Below are 17,168 nucleotides of genomic sequence, written 5' to 3'. Positions count from 1 at the left end.
GAATAAACTACTCATCAGTCTTACGTTCGATTTGTGATGTCTGGGCTGTGGATCAGGACTGGCTTTCTTTAGGGTAAGATCTGAGAGATAATTCCTTAGGTGATGTTTACCTTGGGCCAAGCGCAAGGAAGCCTAGTCTCAGTTATAGACTACTTGTTAGGAAAAGAAACAGTAGAGCCAGGTAGCGGTCCTTGAGAGCCTTCTTTTAATTGATACCCTAATCAAAAGTCAATTGTTTATTTTTTTATTTTTTCAACTGTTTATTAATAGTGCTTCCATTCCAAAGTGCTTGAAAGTTCTTAAACCCTTTCCTTCCAATTCCAGTCTTGCTTATACTCTTGGTTCTTTGTTAGGTAAGGTGAAAAAACCCTGACGTTTAGAGATGGGATTACTGGATTCTAGTCCTGTCTCTGTTTCTAGTTTCCTAAAAAGGTCACAAGTCTCTTAGTCTGCCTGCTCATCTGTCATATGGTGGTGGGGGAGGGCAGATAAGAGTATCTGCCTTTTAAAAAAATCTTCACTAGAGGACATTTTCATTGATCTTTAGAGAGGGGAAGGGAAAGAGAGAGGAAGAAAGAGAAACATCTATCAGCGAAGAAAGAGAAACATCTATCAGCTGCCTCCTGCACGCACCCTACCAGGGATCAAGCCTGTAACCTTTTCGTGCATGGGACTACACCTAGCCAACTGAGCCACACCGACTAGGGTCAGCCACCTCTGTCTTTTTATTGGAGCATTTAATCCATTTGCATTTAAAGTAATTGTTGATAGATATGTGTTTATTGCCATTTTATTATTCATATTTATTATTACTTTTTTCTTCTTAAAGAAGTCCCTGTAACATTTCTTGTAATACTGGCTTGGTGGTGATGAACTCCTTTAGCTTTTTCTTGTCTGGGAAGCTCTTTATGTGTCCTTTGATTCTCAATGATAGCTTTGCTGAGTAGAGTATTTTTGGTCGTGGGTTGTTGCTTTGCATCACTTTGAATATTTTGTGTTAGTCCCTTCTGGTCTGCAAAATTTCTGTTGAGAAATCAGCTGACAGTCTTATGGAACTCCCTGGTAGATAGCTAACTGATTTTCTCTTGATGCTTTTATAGTTCTCTCTTTAACCTCTGCCATGATGTGTCTTGGTTTAGGTCTCTTTGGGTTCATACAGTTTGGGTGGGGTCTCAGGAAATCAGTAGGGGGCGGGGCAGGGCAAAGAGCGTTTAGCCATGTTCATGGAGACTCAGATATGGCACCTGCCTGCCAGTTCCTTGGGGTGAAGGCTCAGCAAAGGAACAGTGGCTTGTGCCAACACTTCTGTCTGGGAGAAAGTTGCCCCTCCAGCCCTTATCTCAAAGCCAGACAGTTCAGTTTCTCCCCATATGTCCCTGGCACCTTTGGAGCTGCTGTCCCCAGTGCTGGAGCTCAGAGTGAGTCCAAGTAAGTCCACGCACAGGCCCTTTAAGAGGAACACCTGGGACTCCAGCAGCTATCCGTCTTACTCAGCCAGAGTCTTTGCTGGTTTTCACAGCCAGAAGTTAAGGAGACTTCTCTTCCCAGCACTGGAACCCTTGGCTGGGGAGCCCAGTGTGGGGCTGGGACCCTGTACTCCTCTGGGGGAACCTCTGGAGTTGAGCTGAGACCCAGAGAGCATAAAAAAAAAAGACTTTTCCTGAGGCCTGACAGTATGTTAGTGGCAGAACTCCTGGTTCAAGTTTTTTTTACACTTAGGGGGTACCTCTTCTTTCTCCACTTTAGTCAGAAAAGATCACCTGCTCTGGATCCTCTTCCATTGTGGGTAGGTGGGGTGGGAGGTGGGAGATAAGAAAAAGATGGGGCTTCTAGAAATGGACGTCTTCTGCAGCTTCTTTCTTCCTCCGCCTTGACCTGGAGTGTTCTGAACTCCAACATGAAGTGACTTGAGTGTGGAAGCTGGTCAGTGATGGCATTCAGATGATCTGCTTTTACCAACCTGGTGACCTGGTTGGCTCTCACCAAGCTGCTGCACTCTTCAGGCCCAGACCCAGTGATTGCTTGGTCCCACCCCTTCCTGCCATCAGCCTGTTTACCAGGTTGGCTTTTGGGTGAAGAGACAGTATAGGGCAGAAAAAACTTTAAAATCCCTCTGGCTTTTTTCCTGAACAATCCTGAGGATGCTACCTCAGCAGTTATAGGGGAAAAAACAACTCTTTCCTGCTTCTCAGTATACACAATGGGCACTAGATTTGATTTCTAGGACTTCGGATATTATGATTAGTTCGGATTTAAACTTTTATCCTACCCTCTCATTTTTCACCTTTACACTTTGTTCTGTGCTTATATCTGGATGCCTCGAGGTTAATCAGTAGGTGAGGGGTGGCCAGTCCAACAGAATTGCAGGTAATGGTTTCTCTGTGATCCCTAGTCATTCTGGTTTTCTCTGAGATCAGATTTTCTGTTACCAGCAAGTAAAGTTATCATTGAGGACACTCAGCTGAAGGGCCTTAAGGGTGGTGGTTCTAGAGACTGCAGATGACCCAGAGTTATTTCAGTTCAGATAATATCTATTGATTCATCTTCAAGTTTCAGTGAGTCTTTTCTCTATCAATTACATTCTGTTCTTAAGCTCATTCAGTGAATTTTTTAAATTTCAGGTACTGCATTTCTGTTCTATAATTGCCACTTTAAAAATTTTTACATTTCTTTGCTGAGTTATAATAGCTGCTTAAGTATCCTTGTCTGATAATTCCAACATCTGGGTCATCTTGGACTTGCCCTCTGCTGATTGTCTTTTCTCCTGCAGAGGGGTTTAATTGCTAGTTCTTTATGTAATTTGGGTTTCTATCTGAACATAAATGAATGTGAATGTTATGTTATGGAGACTCTGGTTTCTGTTGATTTTAGTAGGTAGTTAACTTGGTTATAATCGCAAACCCTGTCTTACCTGTGGGGGGTGGCAGTTCAAATCTCAGTCTAGTTCTTTTATCCTTTGCTGAGGTCCTTGGATTCTGCCCTGTGCATATATGGTTCAGGGGTCAGCTAGAAATTCGGGCAGAATTTATACATAGAACCTAGATTTTCCTTTTGTGGCTCTCCCTTATCATCATCTCTGGCTGTTCTGGGCTCTGTCTTTGGTTCCTCTGGACAGCCTAGGTTTTTATTTTTCTTAAATTTTTATTTGTTGATTGATTTTAGAGAGAGAGGAAGAGGAGGGGGGAGAGAAACATCAACCTGTTGCTGCACCTATTCATGCATTCACCAGTTGACCCCTGTATGTGCCCCGACTAGGGATCGAACCAGCAACCTAGGGTTTGTTTTTATTAAATTGGAACTTCAGATAGTTGTTTAAAATTTTTTATCCAGAGTATATAGTTGCTATCTGTGGGAAGATAATATTGGAAGCAGAATTCTGTACTAGCATTTTTATCTATTATCAAAGTGTTTTGGGAGCAAAAGTGATACATATTTAAGAAAGCTTTAATCTTCAGCAGTCAAATGATGGACTGATGCATTTCTTCAGTGTGGTTTGTTAATTATCTCAGGTAGACTCAATCACATTCACTTTAACTTGCTTTGCAACCTTGGGCAAGTAAGTCTTTTCTCTTTTCCTCTCTGGGACTCACTTTCTTCCCTGGAAAATGAGGCATTGGGCTCTCCTTATCTGTAAGGGTCCTTTCATCTCTTCTCCACAGATAGAAACATGCACACCACTCTCACCACCAACAGGAACAAGCACAGAGAAGTTGCCTGAGGGAAGTGATGTGGGTGGATCTCTCTGGGTGGAAAGCTCTCTGAAGGGGCAGCACTAAAGAGTTTGAGGATGTTCACAGTCATCCTCTTGTTTCTGGGGACAGAAGGCTAGCACGCTGAGGATGCAAGAAGTAAAAGTCATTCAGAAGCAAAGGAAAGAAATCATTTGCTGCTTGTTTCCGCCCCTGAGAAACAGGAGAGAATGTAGACTGTTGAAAACAAATTAGGATCACCCAGAGTTCCTGTTTGATTTTTGGCAGTGCATTTTATCCTGTTTGAGGGGGATAGCCCCCTGGATCTTAGTAATATGCCAGCAAATTTAGCAGTAGGTGGTGGGGGCAGTAGCTGTCAGTAGGGGTGCTGCTTTCACTGTTAGGGCTGCAGAGACCTTAGTGAAGATACACACAAATCTGGCCACTTCTTCGAGTTCAGAATTTGTATGTGGGAGAAGTTATAGTCAATGCGGAGTAAATTATGTGTGTGTGCGTTTAAGGTTGGTGGAGAGGGGGAAAGAGGTGATGGGTGAGGGCAGGACAGGTCTGTGGGCCACTTCTGAAGCTGTTTGAATAGTAATCACACTTAATTCTATTTAGACTGAGTCTTTTACAAAGTATATATGTGGGAGAGAGAGAACTAAAGCTTCTCCCACACTCACCCAGGCCATCCCTTGGGTGCTGCCCCTGATACAGACCCTTTTTTCTATTTTTTTCCTATCTATTTTCATTGCTTATTAATCTTTCTTTCAGGTCATATTGGCTTGAAGCTTCAGGCCCTCCTCATCTTTTTAAAAAAGCCATACACTATCATTTTATTATTTCTCCATCTTAATTCTAGTCTTCCAGCTCTCTAGGGGGATAGAGCAGGGACGCATTCTGTGTGTATATGTTATGGTATTGGTGGTGGAAGTGTGGGAATCAGATTTAAGGGACCAGCATCCTTGGTAGGCGGTCAAAGGTGATCTACAGGATATGGAAGGGGAGGGATGGGCAGTTGCGATGAAAGGAGAGGAGGATAGTTTGAGTGTAAGACCATGTACAAAAGCTTTAGTTTTGTCACTGGCATAGCTGTCTTTCCATTCTTCCTCAAGACTAGGATAGACAGAAGATCTTCCATCTTCACTCACTTATATTAGGGGTGAGACTCAATGGGTTATTACACTTTTCAGCTCTCATGTAAAAAGAAGGCTCATTACAAAACTGAAGGGTAAGATTGCAGACAGAGAAGCTCTGTTTTTAGTTTTAATTGATTCTGGGTTGTTTGGGGCCCTTTTGAGAACCCAGTCTAGAAGGCAACCCAATGAGAATGGTGAAGTGGCTTTTTAGGTCAGACAGACTTAGGTTTAAATTCTGACTACCTGGTTACTAGCAAGCTGTAAGACCTTGGACAAGTTACTTGACTCTTGAAATTTAGATTCTTTATCTATAAGGGTAACATTATTGTGTTAATGTCTTACATAAAACATATAACATGTTGCCTTAGGTGTGGTAGATAGCCAAGTGATGTTTGTTTTTCTTACCCACTTTTCTTATTTTTAAGTAGAATCCCAGCTTTAGTTCTAAGCAATTGTGTGATTCACCCTTTCCAAGCTTCAGTTCCTTTCTTAAAAATGAGGGCATTTAACTAGTTGATATCTGTGATCCTTCCCAGCTGTAAGATGTCATATGAATTTTTAGACTGTTGAGGGATGTATAGATCTGTTAATTTAAGGAAAGACAATGTAGTCTGTACTGAGACCATATCATCTGATAGGAAAGGGGAAGTCTCCTGGAGCCAACTCCGCCTCTCCCCTGGGAAAGAGAGAGCCAGCTTTCTTCAGAGTCAGCAGAGTCGGATTCTGCCTTGTCTCTCTTCTGACACTGCACTGTATATGATGGTCTTTGGGACAGGGCTTTGGTTCAACTTGCCCAGTCTTGGTGTGATTCATGCTTTACCTGTCTCTTTCTTCCTGTTTCTATTTTGTCTAGGTCAAGAGGCAACTGCCATTGAAAGATAGTGAGTGACTGTTTCCAGGACAACCAACATTGAGGGGAGCAGCCAGAAGCATTGACTGAAAGCTTAAATTACCTAAATGGTAAGTAGGTTGTGCAGTGAAACCTGGCCACACTGGTTTGGGTAATTCATGAAGTCTGCAATTTTTCCACCATTATGAGAGAGCGAGGAAAGTCAGTATTTGTTTATAACCATTATGAACCATATACTATGCTAAGTACTTCACAGGGTTTCTCATCTAATCAGCTAGCCAGTCTAACAGAGGAAAATCTTTGCATGAAGTTGACAGTCTTTAATAGGCCCAGCTACCATTTATTGAATACTTATTAAATGCCAGGCCCAGTCTACTTGACATACATTATGTCCCTAGGAGGTGAGTGCTGTTATCATCACCATGAGGAAACGAGCTGAGAGAGGTTAAATAACTTCTCCACATTCACACAGGTAGTAAATGGTAGGACTAGATTCCAAACCTGGCTTATTTTCATTGTACTCTAACGTGTCTTGAGAAAGTTACTTTTTGGTTGAGGCTGTGACTGACTTTACCTTTAAAAAACAAAGCAGAATAAACAAAAACAAAAAAATTTTCGATTGATAACTAGTTCCTTTTCCTAGGGTTCTGTGTACCAGTATTTTATTGGTTGATGTTGACCAAGAAAGTGGAGAGTAGTAATGAAATAAAATAAACTTGAGCTGTGAGTGCCCAGAGGGCCTCAGAGCTATGGGAAGAGCTTTGGAGTGCATTTTATTCTAAGCAAGATGGGAGCCACTGGAGAGTAGGGAACAGTGGTCTTGGTCGCCAGGTAGCTGGGTAATAGAGAAAAGTTCTCTGGAAAGATAGAGCAACAGGTCAGCCAGAGATAGCGTCTGGGAACTGGGTTCTAGGCATAGGGGTGACTGCACATGGAAAGGAATCTTAGCGAGACCTTTCACTCTCATGATAACCCCTACTGCGAAATAGGCTTAGTCACGGATAGTATAGAACTTTTCTTGAGGGAGTGGGGAAACTTTTGGGCAAATTCTTGTCCTATTAATTGGTTCAGGATTCTTGTTCTATTCCTCTCCCTGGAGCATTTTTCCTACCTCAGGGAATTGGGTTATGAAATTAATTTCTGGTTGGATGGAGTGACAGTCAGGATTCATTTGTTCATTGATCTTTCTGACCAGACGCCAGGGATCGAGCCTGCAACCGAGGTACATGCCCTTGACTGGTATTGAACCCATGACCCTTCAGTCTGTGGGCCAATGCTCTCACCACTGAGAACAGGCTAGGGCAAGGCAATTCATTTTTGAAGATTCCTAGCCTGGAGAATCAGGAATGCACTATAAAGATAATGTGTCCCTGAGTACTGAAATTAGTTATTTAACATTTTCTCATGTGGTCCTAAGACAAAGGACATTTTGGGCTGGCTTCATACAGGTATTGTACCAGGTGTACCGGTTAATAATGTGGATTTTGTAATCAAAGAAAACATGATAATTTCAAGAGAAACATCAAAAGTGCTTTATTCAAAGTAATGCCCATCGCTAGCTACACATTTCCCCCATCTTTCAGGTAATTTGTGGATACCGTCCCAGTAGAACTTTCCTTGTTTTGAGGCAAACCATTCAGAGACCCAATTTTCCACTTCTTTGTACGTTTTGAAAGTGCATGGGCCATCAATCGGAACAAGTGGTAATCTGAAGGAGCAAGGTCTGGTGAATACGGCGGATGGGTTAATACTTTCCAGGCAAGATCTTTTAACGTGTCTTTAACTGGTTTTGAAGTGTGTGATGGTGCGTTATCATGAAGCAAAATTACTTTGCCGAGTCTTCTGGCCCATTCTGGTCATTTTACGATCAAAGCATGGTTCAAATTGATTATTTGTTGTCAGTAGCGATCAGTATTAACGGTTTCACCTCGTTTTAGAAGCTCATAATACACCACACCTTCCTGATCCCACCAAATGCAGAGCATTCTCTTCTTTCTGAAGCGATTTGGCCTTGCAGTCGATGTGATGGTTGACCTCGATCAACCCATGATTTTGTGCGTTTGGGATTCTCAAAATAAATCCACTTTTCATTGCCAGTCACAATTAGATGCAAAAAAGACTTTCTTTTGTGTCGTTGAAGCAACGTTTTACTGATGACTTTTCGGTTTTCCACTTGTCTTCTGTTCAGTTGATGTGGCACCCATTTTCCTTCCTTTAAAATGTTTCCCATTGCTTGTAAATGATCAGAAATTATTTGCTGAGCAACGTTTAATCTTTCTGCAGGTTGTTTTTGAGTTTGACATGCATCTTCATCCAATAATGCTTGTAATTGTTGGTCTTCAAACTTTTTTGGTTGACCTGGACGTACTTTGTCTTTCATATTGAAATCATCACTTTTAAAGCATTTAAACCAGCATTCACAAGTATCTTGAGATGGAGCATGTTCACCATAAGCTTCCCGAAGTATACGATAACTTTCATCAGCACTTTTCTTCAAAATAATGAGTTAAAACTGCCTGCAAATGCTCTTTTTTTTGGCACAAAATTCGACATTTTTAAGTGTAAAAATATCTATGATATTAACACCTTCAGAAAATTTGACATGAAGTTTTGAAGCTTGAGGTCAATACTAACAAAATAGCATGCATATGAAATCGCATATATATCAACATATGTGTAACTCCATCTATTAAAAAAAATCCGCATTATTAACCAGTACACCTGGTACAAGTACCAATTAATGGATCATTGTTTATCTAGACAGGCTGTTTTGTAGTGCCATTCTGGAGGGCTGTTCTTGGTTATATTTTGTCTAACAATTTGAACATCAATTTGGATGAAGATATTGAAAAGACATGCCTATCAGATTTATAAATAGTCAATGCTTGCAAGTTGGAAGGTGTAGAAAATAGACAGTTGAAACTATTGATTGGAACTAACTTTCAAGTTGAAATGCAAAATATAGTAAATAATTTAAGTTTAAATTTACATGGCACTTAAGATGGACCAGATATTAGTCTAAGCACTTCATGTATTAACTCATTTCCACTTACAGTTACCCTTTACGGTAGGTATTAAAACAGAAGTCAAGTAACTTATCCAAGGTTATACAGCTTGTAAGTGGCAAATCAGGGCTTAAACTTAGGCTTCTGGCTTCACACTATGTAATCTTTAATCAGTGCACCATACTGCCTGCAAAGGAAATAAGAATTAAGCCCCATATTCAGGCTATTAAAATTAATTAGGTTTAATCGCAGTTTATTTGGGAAAAAATTCAGTATGAACCTACAAACTGGTAATAAAGCTGCCAGATTAGCTCGTGCAGTCTTGGGCCTCATTATTAAAACTGGATCGACGAGGTCATCTTTCAAATCCACCCTCACCCCTTTATCACCCCTTGACTCCATCTCTTGCCTTGACTATTTCAATAGAACCCTAGTTTATCCTGTTGAATGTTCATCCAAAAATGCAATTCTGATTTTGTTACTCTCTTGCCTAAATCCCTTTGTCCAAGACAAGTTGCAAATTTGCTTCCTTTATCCACTTGCAAGCATATCATTGTGTTCTGAAGGGTCTATACAGTGGTGTTCTTTTTATTTCCTTTAAAAATTTTTTGAGTTAAATACATTTCCTTCTTAGCCTTCATCCTACCAGGCTGTCACTCACAGTATTGGCCATATCTCTTTGGCATTTGCATTAGTTCACACAAACACTCCATCCATGCTTTTGTTCCGGCCCTCTGGTCCAGTTTAAGAACCCATTGTGGCCCTCGAGTCAAAAAGTTTGCCCACCCCTGGTCTATACAGTGGTGTTCTTTTTATTTCCTTTAAAAATTTTTTGAGTTAAATACATTTCCCTCTTAGCCTTCATCCTACCAGGCTGTCACTCACAGCATTGGCCATATCTCTTTGGCATTTGCATTTGCAACCTTTGGCATGAAGGTTAATTCTCTTTCCTAGAATGTAGTTGCCTGGATATGAAAACAATTTGTTAGATGTCGTTTGGTCATTACAGAATACTGTGAGATTGTTGCCTTCATTTACTTACCAAACATTGATAAGGTTCTCAACCTTGTCCCACATCACAGTATTCAGTGCCCAGGACAGAAAAATAAAGATGGCATAGTCCCTGCTCTCGTAGCTCAGAGCCCAGTAGAGGAATACACACATGTAAGCAAGTATCATGGATACTCTGATAGAAGTATCTACAGAGTTTAGGGTGGTGCATTTTGGTTGGGGGAGGGGTTGTTTGTAAAGTTTTGCAGTGAAAGATATTCTCCACCAGAATGGGGCAGGGGAGGCTGGAAGGAAGAGGAGAGGGGAGGAAGGCAATGGTAAACTCGTTCCTCAAACATTAACACCTTAGCCTCTGCACTTGCTGTGAGACTTCAAGGGCTTCTGGTTGCACCCTGTCTACACTCCAACCTACGTTACTTGCTCTGCTTTTCCTTTGTGCCTCTCATATAAGTCCTGCTAAATTACTTAAAGTTCCCCAGATGCAGCATTGTTTTGTTCCCTTTCTCCCTCCCTCCCTGTAAATAATTATTTTATACCCTTATGTGCCAGATCCTGTTGAAAATGCTGGAGAGACAGCAGTATAAAACAGCTGTAAACATAAAAAAATCATGTTCCTGACATGAGTCTGACATTCTTGTAAAGAGAGATAGTAAACCAGTTCACAAGTAATCAAGTGTTAAATGTGCTAAAAAAAAATAAGTAGGATATCTTCCCTTAGAGCTGTCCAAAGATGGAATGAGTTGCCTTGGGGGGAATGAGTGTCTTTTAAAAAAATCCCCACCAGAGGATATTTTTTTGTTTTTTAATTGCTTTTTAGAGAGAAAGAAAGGGAGGGAGGGAGGGAGGGAAATATAGATGTGAGAGAGAAATTTTTATTCGTTGTCTCCTGTACACGCCCCAACCCGGGATTGAACCGGCATCCTAGGTATGTGCCCTGGCTGAGAATCAAACCTGCAACCTTTTCTTTTTCTTTTCAATTTTTTATATTTTTTTAATTAAGTTTTTAGAGAGAGAGGAAGGGAGAGGGGGAGGGGTGGGGCGGGGGAGAGAAACATCTATGTGAGAAACATTGATTGGTTGCCTCCTATATTCTTCCTGACTGGTGATCAAACCCACAACCTGGGTATGTGCCCTTAATGGGAATCAGACCCGCAACCCTTCGTTACATGGGATGATGCTCCAATCAACTGAACCACAGTGGCCAGGGCTGAACCTGCAACCTTTTAGTGTACAGGACGATGATCCAACCATTGAGCCACCCGGCCCGGGCGAATGTCCTTCTTGTCATTAGGAGTGCTTGAGGAGAAGTTGAATGACTATTCCTTGATAACTGTTTCATGGAGCGGGAAGTTAGATTCAGATGCTCCTTCCAACCTGGAGAATCTCTACATACTGGTTGGGCTACTAACCCTGGGGTTTGCATATCTAAAATACATGAATTACAGGTCATTAGAAATGGTTATGAGGAAGCTGCTTAAAAATAGTTCTCCCATTTTCTTTTAGATCAGGGGTTGGCAAACTGTGGTCCACAGGCCCACTGCCTGATTTTGTAAATAAAGTTTAATTGAAACGTAGCCATGTCATTTTGCTTTATAAAACATAAAAAAACATGTTCCTGACATGATAGAGTTGAGTATTTGGGACAGAGACCTTAGGTGTTATAAAGCCTGAAATATTTACTAAAAATCAAGTTGTATATTTATATGAATACTGTCAAACTTTAAAGTAAATGTACCAGCCCCCTACTTTAAATGCTTTTGGGAACAGGAAGTGAATCATGGCAGCTGTGTTGAGGAAAAGGGTAGGGCAAGTTTGGTTATGTTCTATTTTAGACCTTCTTGGCCCACCAACAACAAGAAGAGCTAGCCTCCAAAATGCTGGATAGGGATACTTGGAACTGGGTTCGAGAACTTTGGCAGAAAGGAGCCCTGAATGAGACATAATCTGGTGTTGTATCTTTCCAGTATGAATTGGAACTGAGCTGGACACTAGTGTGCGTGTGTTGGGAGTGGTGGTGGGCAGGGGAAAGGGAGGAGTTGGCATTAAAATATGGGACTACCCTTCCTTTGCTTCACTTTCCTCTTATTTCTGAGGTTCACTATAAAAAATTTCCTTCCCAGACCCCGTCCTCAGACACAGTCACTTCTTCTGAGCAGTAAGATGCACTAAGGCAGCGGTTCTCAACCTGTGGGTCTCGACCCCTTTGGCGGTCGAACGACCCTTTCACAGGGGTCGCCTAAGACCATCCTGCATATCAGATATTTACATTACGATTCATAACAGTAGCAACATTACAGTTACGAAGTAGCAACAAAAATAATTTTATGGTTGGGTCACAACATGAGGAACTGTATTTAAAGGACCAGAAGGTTGAGAACCACTACACTAAGGGAAAACAGCATGGTAAGAGAAGAGGGATCCAAGGGGTGGGTGCTGTATTAGGCAAGATGGTCAGGGAGGCTTCTTTATTTTCCTATATAATAAAGAGCTAATATGCTAATTAGACTGAACAGCAGAACAACCACCAGACGACCTTCTGGATGAAGCTGGGGCTACGAGGGCTGAGCCCCTTGCACGAATTTCATGCATTGGGCCTCTAGTTGTTTTATAATTGGTTCTACCTTTCTGATTTCTTAAAGGCAGGTTTAGATTTTAGGGATCTCTCTAGCATTTGGATGGGTGCACGAGATGTCTACTGAATGGACGAATTTTACCTGGATAAATATGCTTATGGGGCATGTGGGAGGCACTTTATGGATGGTCCTGGAGGAAACAAAGCATTTTTTCCCTCTGGCTATATTTAGGGCCAAAAGGTCAGATATAGTGACACTCCAAACCCATTTTCGATCCATTTCCTTTTTTCCCTGGGTGGAGGCTTGATCTTAGCCAGTTACTATTTTTAAGAAGATTAGGTATACATAGGACTTTTCAAAGTGCTTTGACTGACTTTATTTTTGCTTTGTGGTAGGTTGGGGTGATATTTTTTCAGAGGAATGAGCTAATGATATATAGAGAAGATCAGTGACTTGGCCAAAAAGGGTAGCATTCTTAAAAAAAACAACTAGACTTGGGTTCTCCATCTGATTATCCTTACTAGCTGTGTGACCTTGGGCAAGTTCCAGGGCCCTATCCCATAAGGATGTTGTGAAAGCTAACAGTAATGGCTACTACTGTTTGTTGTGATTTATGTGCAAGGCATTCTGCTAAGTGCTTTACATGCTTGGGGATTAACATATATATTACATATCTTCTTCTATATAATAAAAGCCTAAGCGACCATTACAGCGGAACAACCAGAACGACCAGTTGCTATGATGCGCACTGACCACCGGGGACAGACGCTCAACACAGGAGCTGCCCCCTGGTGGTCAGTGCGCATCATAGCGACTGGTCGTTCCCACAGGGAGAGCGCCGTCTGGCTCACGGCTGGCAAGCGCAGTGGCGGTGGCGGGAGCATCTCCTGCCTCCACGGCTGCGCTAAGGAGCAACAATTACCAGCGAGCAGGCGGGCAGTAAGGAGCCAGGGGTCCTGGACTGCGAGAGGGCGCAGGCCGGGCTGAGGGATGACCCACCCCCCTCCAGTGCAAGAATTCTAGAGAGTGAGAGGAACATCGACATGAGAAACATTGATTGCCACCCCTGCATGAGCCCAGACCAGGACAATGTTTCAAACAACTGAGCCACCCAGCCATGGCATATTGTCTTTGTATGGATGAGAAAACCTCAGGGAAGTAATTTAAGGGAAAGTATGTAATAGATCTGGGATCCCTAGAGAAAGCATGTATATTAAGTACTTAATATATTGTCTATGCAGCAGTCACCAGCTGGTGGTCCGTGAGGTCCGAAAGGTTGGTGACTGCTGGTCTATAGTATAGTAGTGCTCAATTTGTGATAGTCCTTTGTTTCCTTTATACCTTATTGTTTTTATTGGTCTGTATAATCAGAACTGCACACTTTGTAAAAACACTTAAAAAGTTTATAGGGAGATGATTTTACACAATGGGAAGAACAGGAGACTAAGTTGCTGGAGAAATCACAGTGTTTACTTCTAAGTTTCAGTTCCTTCATTTTTAAAATAAAAAGATTGGGTCAAGTAAGTGGTTTTATTTTAAATAAAAGTGGTGAAACTATTTCTTTAGTCTTGAGGGAGCCAAATATGTTAAGAAGCTAAAATCATTGTCTAACCATGCTCCATACCTGGAACTAATACAAGGTAATATTGAATTTAATTGAAAAAAATTTAAAAAAGAGGCTAAAATCAGTTGCTTTGGTTGACTAAGTACAACTTATTTTTATCTTTTTAATATATATTTATTGATTTCAGAGAGGGAGAGAGAGAGATAGAAACATCAATGATGAGAATCATTGATCGACTGCCCCCTGGATGGCCCCCTACTGGGGATCGAGCCGCAACCTGGGCATGTGCCCTTGACAGGAATCGAACCTGGGACCCTTTAGTCTGTAGGCGACACTCTATCCACTGAGCCAAACCAGCCAGGGCGAGTAAGTACAATTTAGAAGCTCAGGCTGAGCAACACCAGCCAGGGCCAAAGTAGTGTTTTTGTATGTGGCACTCACAGTAGGAAACATGGATGGGAATGAGAGAAATGGTTTCTGTCTTATAAAAATATTTAAATTTAGGATATTTTCTCTCTACATTTTTGCGGATGAGGAAGCTGGGAAAAGGAGACGGGGAGACAGGAAGAAGTGAAGGTGACAGAGAAAGTTGTGCCCGGGGAGGTAGAGTGGTAGAGAGGGAAATAATCAGAAAGAAGGCAGAATCTGAGAGGCTGAGGTAGGGAGGCTCTAAAATTCCAACCCTTCAGGCTTTGGAGTGTTTTGAGTTGGGTATGGGCTCCATCTGGTGGCTCTAGGCTCAAAGTGCAGTCAATGGAAGGGATCTTGGGGTCTGAAATAAGTGGCATTTGGCATCTCCTCAGATTTCACTTAAGGTTGCTTCTCTTTCCCCCTGGCTTTTCCTATGGAATCACTGTTGATGCAGTTTTTCTCTCACCAGGGATTGCTGTGTTCTCCTATGGCTTAAAACATGGTTCCCTCCCTCCTAAATCCCTAGTTTTAGATGTCATCTTTGATTGTAAATCTTCGTTCTTTTCTAATATATGCATGTAGTGCCATAACTTTGTCTCTAAATATTGCTTTTGCTACACCCCACAAATTTGGAGATTTCTTTGACCGATGTGTTGTTTGATCTTAAAGTATTTGGGGGATATCCCAGCTATTTTTCTGGTATCGATTTCTAGTTTAAGTCCATTGTGGTCTGAGAGCATACAGTGTATGCTTTCTATTCTTTTCAGCTTGTTAAGGTGTTTTATGGCCCAGAATGTGGTCTGTGTTGGTGAATGTTCCATGTGAAATGTATATTTTGCTGCTGTAGTAATCTGTCCATATCCTTCATATCCAGTTGATTGAGTTTAATTATGTCCCTACTGATTTTCTGTCTGCTAGGTCTATTTATGATAGAAGGGTATGGAACTTTCCAGCTGTAGTATTAGATTCATCCATTTCTCCTTGCAGTTCTGTCAGTTTTTGCCTCATGTATTTTGATGCTCTGTTTTAAGACAAACACATGTGTATTTTAAGGACTATTGTATCTTCTTGGAGAATTGACCCTTTTATCATTATGTAATACTCCTCTTTGCTGGATAACTTTCCTTGCTCTGAAGTGTGGTGTCTGAAATTAATGGAGCTCCTCCAGCTTTCTTCTGATTATTATTAACATGGGATAGCTTTCTCCATTCCTTTACTTTTAATCTATAGTCTTCATTAAAATTTAAAAAATGGGTGTTTGGTAAATAACATACAATTTGGGTCTTGATTTTTGATCCGCTCTGACAATCCTTTTTAAGTGATATAGACTATTGATGTTTAAAGTGATTCTGTAGTTGGATTAATATTTACCATATTTGTTACTGTTTTGTTTGTTGCCCTTGTTTTTTGTCTTTTATTTCTGCCTTTGGTGGCTTTGATTGAGCATTTTATCTGGTGCCATTTCCTTTCCTTCCTTAGCATATCAATTAAACTTTTTTTTTAATGGTTGCCCTAGAGTTAGTTCAAGTTCAAGTACAAGTACCTTATAATAAAAACATAATCCTAATTTCTCTCTTCTGTCCCTTGTATCATTGCTGGCATTTACTTCATCTATACGTAAATTATGTCCATTGGTTGCTATTATTTTGAACTGTTATCTGTTAGATCACTTACTAGTAGGAATACAGAAAATTAGGCCCTGGCCTGGTACTTCAGTTGGTTAGAGCATCGTCCTAATATGCCAAGGTTTTGGGTTTGATCCCCAATCAGGGCACATACAAGAATCAACCAATGAATGCAAATAAGTGGAACAACAAATCTATGTTCTCTCCCTTCCTCTAAAATCAGTTTTAAAAATTAAAAATTACATTTTACTTTTACTCATTCCTAGTCTAATGCTCTTTCTTTATGTGGCCTGAGTTTTTGACCTATATAATTTTCCTTCTCACTAAAGCATTTCTTTTAATATTTCTTTCAAGGCAGGCCTACTGGCAACAAATCCCCCCGATTTTTATTTGTCTGAGAAAGCATTTTTCTTTACTTTTAAAGGATAATTTTGCAGGGTACAGAATTATAGGTTGGTGTGTTTTTCCCCCTCAACATTTTAAATATTTCACTCCACTCTCCTCTTGCGTGATTTCTGAGAAATTGGATGTAATTCTTACTTTTGCTCTATAGGTATTTTTTCTTCTGGCTTCTTTTAAGGTTTTTTCATCTTTGATTTTCTGCAGTGTGAATATGCTATGCCTAGGTGTTGGGTTTTTTTTTTGTTTGTGTGTTTTTTTTGTTTTGTCTTATTTTTTAAATAGGTTTTTATTGATTTTTAGGGGAGAGAAATGAAATGGTTAAAAGGGAGAGCCTAACCTATTGGGGTTTTATCACCTACTAAGAGCTTTTTTAAACTCTGAGTTGTCCACGCTGTGCTTCAGCAATTGTCAATTGCAGTTTAGGTTTTCTTACCCTGATACTGGTTCTTATGGAGGTTTCTACTGTGGAAATTTGTGATTTTTCTGAATCCACTTGTCTAATTTTTGGGGGGAAGAGTTTTTCTCTGTGACCTCAGTTCTCAGGTAGACCTAAAAAGAGTTACTGATTTTCAGTTTGTTCAAAGTGATGACTTCTAGGCTGCTCACATGCTGGACCTGAAACTGGAAGTCTGCCCTACCTTCTCTGTGGCTTTTACTTCTTTACTGCCTTAAATTTTTTTAAAGGTATTTTTTTTTATTGTGGTGAAAAATAGTAGCTGTACCATTTTATTTTCCCACTAACAGTGTACAAAGATTCCAAGATTCCAATTTCTCCACATCCTTACCAACGCTTGGCTACATCCTAGTGGGTGTGAAGTGATATCTTATTGTGTTTTTGTTTTTAAAAAAATATTTTTATTGATTTTAGAGAGAGGCAGGGAGAGGGATAGAAACATTGA

At 40.7% G+C, this 17,168-nt stretch overlaps 1 protein-coding gene across 3 annotated transcripts in view; it reads left to right on the top strand.

The window, feature by feature from the left end:
• LUZP1 (leucine zipper protein 1) overlaps positions 1-17,168 on the top strand; it is a 79,453-nt gene that overhangs the window by 50,589 nt on the left and 11,696 nt on the right. For all 3 annotated transcript variants that reach the window (XM_006094034.3, XM_023758364.1, XM_023758363.1), the window contains exon 2: positions 5,682-5,788. The gene's annotated coding sequence lies outside the window, so the exon portion shown is untranslated. The remainder of the gene's footprint in view (positions 1-5,681; positions 5,789-17,168) is intronic.

Source organism: Myotis lucifugus, unplaced genomic scaffold, assembly GCF_000147115.1.
Source record: "Myotis lucifugus unplaced genomic scaffold, Myoluc2.0 scaffold_128, whole genome shotgun sequence".
Classification (NCBI taxonomy): domain Eukaryota; kingdom Metazoa; phylum Chordata; class Mammalia; order Chiroptera; family Vespertilionidae; genus Myotis; species Myotis lucifugus.
This window is presented reverse-complemented; position numbering and strand designations above follow the sequence as displayed.